Raw genomic sequence first — 6,214 nt, forward strand, 5'->3', positions numbered from 1 at the left:
TAAGAGCATTGCTCTTATATTGTTGTATTATTTGCCCAGACAGGTTTTCGCAGAGTGATGAATATGGCATCTTCACTTATGAGAGACCTTCTTGTTCAGTGTTCAGTGTTTGTGTACTGTTCAGTGTTCAGTGTTTGTGTACTGTTCAGTGTTCAGTGTTTGTGTACTGTTCAGTGTTCAGTGTTTGTGTACTGTTCAGTGTTCAGTGTTTGTGTAGCATGCTACTGTTCAGTGTTCAGTGTTTGTGTACTGTTCAGTGTTCAGTGTTTGTGTAGCATGCTACTGTTCAGTGTTCAGTGTTTGTGTACTGTTCAGTGTTCAGTGTTTGTGTACTGTTCAGTGTTCAGTGTTTGTGTACTGTTCAGTGTTCAGTGTTTGTGTACTGTTCAGTGTTCAGTGTTCAGTGTTTGTGTACTGTTCAGTGTTCAGTGTTCAGTGTTCAGTGTTTGTGTACTGTTCAGTGTTCAGTGTTTGTGTACTGTTCAGTGTTCAGTGTTTGTGTACTGTTCAGTGTTCAGTGTTTGTGTACTGTTCAGTGTTCAGTGTTTGTGTAGTGTTCAGTGTTCAGTGTTCAGTGTTCAGTGTTCAGTGTTCAGTGTTTGTGTACTGTTCAGTGTTCAGTGTTCAGTGTTCAGTGTTCAGTGTTTGTGTACTGTTCAGTGTTCAGTGTTTGTGTACTGTTCAGTGTTCAGTGTTCAGTGTTCAGTGTTCAGTGGGTCTGGACGGTTTCTTTCTTTTTTTCTTTTTTGCCAGTTAACCTAATCAGTTGTGAAATGTTCCTATTTTTGTTGTCTTAATCATTACACAACTTTTACAGCCTTTTGTTGTCTTAATCCTTACAGAACTTTTACAGCCTTTTGTTGCCCCTGTCCCAACTTTTTTGAGATGTGTTGTTGGCATTAAATATAAAATGAGCATATATTTTTCATAAAAGTCAAATCTGTCACTTTCAACATTTGATATGTTGTCCATTTTGTCCTTTTGTCCTTTTTTGGAATTGGGGCTATACTTAATATATATATACAGTGTATCACACAAATCTAAATAAATTACACAACCACCTATTCTAAAAAATGGTGTTACAGAAGTGATGGCACTTTGATAGCAATTTAATCTCCTGACCTCCTGACCAACATCAAAATAGCCTTACAATCTGAATTTATTTATTCATTTATAAGTTCATATACAGCAAATAATATGGTGAAAATGGCAATATTACCATACAGCACAAAGTGCTTGTTGACTTATGTTACGTAGCTATGTTTGGTGTTAAAAAAACACAAGACACAATGAGAAGACTCAGACGTGTGAAGAAGCTCTTGTAGATTACAGAATACTTTTGTGCTTTTCTGTCTTGGTCAGTGTTCATTGTCTCAGGTGTGGACACTATTTCACTTCTGTTACTTCACCAACAGAGGGCGCAATACATCCAAGTTTTGCTAAGTCTCTCTTCATAACACTATGCACATTACAGGTAAAACATACAAAACTGCTCAGTGCAGTTAATTTATATTATTTATATCAGTTATTAGATTTATATTATTAAATATAAATGAGTATGTTAGTAGTTCAATTAAAATCCAAATAATATTGTGTTAAACAGGTAGTGTACTCATAACCTAGAACGTGTGAACCTACATGTTCACATTCACTCTCTTAGGAGACACGTCAGAGTGATGATGATTGTTAAAGAAGGTGATCCATGGGGTTATATGATACTGGTGAAAACCTGCAAACAGGAGCTGTTTATTTCCAGCAAACACTCTTGTAACAGACATAATGATAAACAATGTCACAATTCCATTTCATTATGGAATTTATTATCAACAATCTCCATAGAGTGCTGCTGTTCACTGAGTGATTAATATAATCATTCTATGTTGTATATGTTTTAATTATTACTTTTAAACACTTTTAAACTATTGCCCTTTTATGCTTTTATTTACCTTGTGTGTTGTATGTTTTCTTCTTATTTTTTTTTCTTCTTTACTTTTTAAACTATTCTTTGACTATTGCCCTTCTATGCTTTTATTGCCTATTCCTGTTTGCTATTGTTTATGTAAAGCACATTGAATGACCTCTGTGTATGAAATGTTCTATATAAATAAAGTTGACTTGACTTCATTATTTAGAGAAGCTAAACAGCTTTTCCCTCACAGCAATCAGACTGCTGAACTAGAGTGTGCATTGAGACATTGAGAAGCACTGATAGTTTATTTACAAGACGATGTATACAGACAATTCAGGAAGTTTACCATTCGTCGCCATTTTGAATTTAGTCACGATAAGTCGAGCGATGAGTACGAATGAACAGGTATGATAAGAGATCAGATTTAAAAAATAATTCCGTGGAAATGCATGGATTCCAGTTGCTTCCAGTAGCAGCAACTGAAATCCATGCATTTCCACGGAATTATTTTCGTACTTGTCGCTCGACTTATCGTGACTAAATTCAAGATGGCGGCGAACTGTAAACTTCCTGAAGGTACTGTCTGTATAAATCATCTTGTAAATAAACTACCAGTGCTTTTTCAAAGTTCTCAATGTCTCGTTTTAAATGCCAGGTCCCTTGGAAGTCTACCAATGAAGTGTGGAGCTACTTTGAGCTTCATAAATGGTGTAAAACAGGGATTTATTTGCATGGCTAGCACGATGCCCGAGGCACCCCCAATGAAAACCTCTTGGTAGCATCGGCTAACTAGCGCCAGATTTGGGAGTGCAGGGGACAAGCCGAGATGAGCTATGAGACAAAAGTTCACACTCGGTATCATGTTTCAATACACTTTAGGTCAATATCACACCGAACTTCTCCTTTAATCTGAATAAAACAAACCAACTTATTTATGTATATGGGCATTTCTCAGATTTCGGGCCTATTTGGGTAACTGAAATTTTGAAAAATAAAATTCAAAATTTTACTAATTGGTATGCATCAAGTTATCAGTCATTTTGATAGGAGTAACCTTGTGAGCTTGGTTGAGACCACAATATAAGGGAATTTATGATTTTTTGTCATTTTTCAGGTAAATGTCATTACCATCACATCATCTAATATGTACATTTTAAAGATGAAATGGTCAATCAATGATCAATCAATGATCAATTATGGTTTCACATGAAGTCTATTTTATCTTGAACTTATTAGAATTGTTGAATTTTACTTACAACATGAATTATAGTCGTTTAAGTGTCTTATTTTTTTATTTTTTCACTCGACCCTGGCTTGGAATTTCATTTATTTGAAATAAATGCCATATATCACATCTGTTTTCATCCAGTGGCAATTAAGACTGTCCAACATTGTCAAAAATATCTAATTAATGTAATTTATTGTAATTTATACATAATCTATTGGCAAAAATATGCATGGTGATGGTGATGACATTGCAGTTCTGGTAATGACATTTGTTGCGGTGATGACAAATCACTGATCGTAATCTATTGCAATTAAATGTTTATAATTTAGAAACCCAAGTTGAACTGACTTTGTGGAAAAAAAAACTTATTTCTTTTAAAAAGAGTACTTTAAATGTATCTGCAAAAATGTCATCACCAACACAGTCGTCATTACCACTACATTTCAAGCTATAATGTGCTGGTAATGACTGTGCTGGTGATGACATTTATACCGAAAAACTTCCCTGAGAAGCAAAAATTATCACCATGCAAGTGTAGCTAGCTTTCTACATGTAATGTACATCATTTAAACTATTAAAATAATTTTAAAATTTCAGGAATATTCAAAAATACAGAAATACAATGCGTATGGTAATGACACATAATAAGTGTACATGCCCAAAACGAGGGATAAAGAGTAGATTTTCTTATGTTTCTGGACATCAAGGCATCAATCTTTCTGCTTGACACCCATGTATTCCACTGTGATATTAGGTGACCATGGTTACCAAATATTTTTTTGATGAAAAAAGAGTAGCAAAGTGCTTTTATGTAGAGTGTGCTGCACTGAAAAAAGTGATTTTGACATGTAGTAATTTTTTCTTAAATGAAACTGTATTTATATACTCAATTTGTTTGTGTTTTGCAAAAACTCATTTCAGATAAGTAATATCTGCAAGAAAAAAAGGGGTTTGCTTCAGATTTGTTTGTGTTTTACAAAAAACTAATTTCAGTTAAGTAATATCTGCAAGAAAAAAGGGTTTTGCTTCAGAGGCAGTGCTGCGCATGCGTTTATTTGGCTGCCAAAAGATGATTGTCCTCCATTTTGCAAACGGTTCCGTTGGCTTGAAGGGATCTGCACTTAAAATCTTCGCTTTTGACTTTTAACGGTAAGTGGTATATTATTAAACGTCATTTGACAGTCAGTTTACCATTACAAATTTGGAGTGTCTTTAATTGCCTTATTTGACACGATAGAGCTGTTTTCTTGAATATTTAAGAAATCGTCTAGCAAGCTAGCTAAAGTTAACTTTACCTAGCAGTTCTACTCCAATATAATGTTAACTGGGCTAACAAGTTCATCTTACTTTTATTACCTCCTCGACGTAATTGATTGAATAACTTCAAAATGAATATATACCTTAATGTTAGACAATTTAGGTCGTTGAAACTCAGTGGACCCATTAAAGTTTGTACAGTTAACATTAGCTGCTAACTGAATTGGAACACAGATCTTGCCTGAAATATGGTTGACCTTAACGTTGCTAGTTAGCTAACCGAACACGTTATGCAGCAGACCAAACACGTTTTCACCGACCTCTGTGGAGTCAACTGACACTTAACTTGAGCAATGCCGAGTTTGCAAAATACATTTGTTTGGAGACTCAGAATGCAGGCCAAGGTACATGTAAAAAGGAAAGAAATAGGACGCATGTTTTGTGAGTGATTAGGTCAGGTCATAACTCGGACAATGTTGGGCAAAAGCCACATTTACGCTAGGTTTAGAAACGTGTTTATTTATTCTGTCAGTAATGGAGTACCACTATTTCATGTCATCGCCAGCGCTGAATATGCATGGTGGTGGTGGCATTTCTCAAACTCAACAGCAGTGCAAGATCTGGACAGGCTGATGCTACGCACCTGTTAAGCAGATATTGCTTGAACATTTTATTTGTTCCATGGTGTTGAAATTCGAAATGTTTTCTCTTCAAGGGGACAGTCAGACCAACAAGCAGGGCTGTGTAGCTATTGTTGGTAGATTGTAAGATAATGTGTCAAATGTCAATTAAATGAAGTGTCAAAATCGTTTGATTAACTAGTACCATTTGTGTATGTATTAAATAAGTATATTTCATAAATGTATACTTTATATTTATATTATAAATGTGTTTCTATCTTTAGTTACAGGTATTGAGAAATGTCCTTGCTTGATGACTGGATCAGGAAATGCCTGTGATGCTTGGGTATTCAGGCAAGCTACAGGTCAAAGATGCGTAACCTTGGATGTCCAGTGACCGCCGTTTTCCAGAAGAAGAAGGTCATAAGTTCCAGAAGAAGGTTTAAAGGACATAAAATGACCAAACATTTGAGGATTTTGCAAGGTGTAAGTTTGTATTACTATTATTGTTTACTTCTCTTACATATTACATACAATGATCACATTGGATCTGTTTCTGCTATTTGCAACTGCCATCACTTATAGTCACCCTACTACATTGCTCTTATGTTCCTTATTACAACATAGCGACAGATAGAGGCATTATAATTTTGTGTCTAACTATAACTGGACTCCTCAGGGTTGATACGACTACATGAGTCGTCATACATTTACCCACTCACTCATTTTCCCGTTGCTCACATTGTTCCTTCCCCAACTGGTACACTCACTTATTAGCCTGATGTCGTTATACTCAATTCCTGTCAGAATTTAAGTCTGGCGCTGCTTCGTTGGGACGTGATTATGGGGTGTGTTTCAACCAATACAGGGGAAAGAAATGCTTGCCAAATGCCTGTTTTCTGTTGCAAAGCACTCTGAACTGAATCTTCCGTATTAAAAGTGCTTTATAAATAGAGGTTATTATTATTTAGAGTATTGATTGTATTTTCACAAAATAATTAATATCCCTGTATCTGAACAGACAGAGACTGTACATCTGAGGAGGGAGGCAGCCATCAAGACCCCGTGCCTTTATATTGGTGAAGATGATGATTCTCTCATACATGTACATGGTAAGTAACACTAACCAAGGGCATGTTGAAATTGCAATAAAAATTGCATTTTTATGCCAATTTTTAAGCCAAAAACCTTTAAGCCAGC

General features: G+C 35.4%; 1 long non-coding RNA gene across 1 annotated transcript; it reads left to right on the forward strand.

Moving 5' to 3' along the window:
- Positions 1-4,263: 4,263 nt before the first annotated feature.
- LOC143135154 (uncharacterized) lies at positions 4,264-6,214 on the forward strand. Its single transcript, XR_012988819.1, has 3 exons — positions 4,264-4,286; positions 5,299-5,500; positions 6,036-6,214. It is a non-coding gene; the product is annotated as an uncharacterized LOC143135154 (long non-coding RNA).

The sequence above is a fragment of the Alosa pseudoharengus genome, unplaced genomic scaffold (assembly GCF_046254945.1).
Source record: "Alosa pseudoharengus isolate Yale_2024_CS ecotype anadromous, Long Island Sound unplaced genomic scaffold, YU_APseudo_1.1 YU_APseudo_1.1_scf_2, whole genome shotgun sequence".
Taxonomy (NCBI): Eukaryota; Metazoa; Chordata; class Actinopteri; order Clupeiformes; family Clupeidae; genus Alosa; species Alosa pseudoharengus.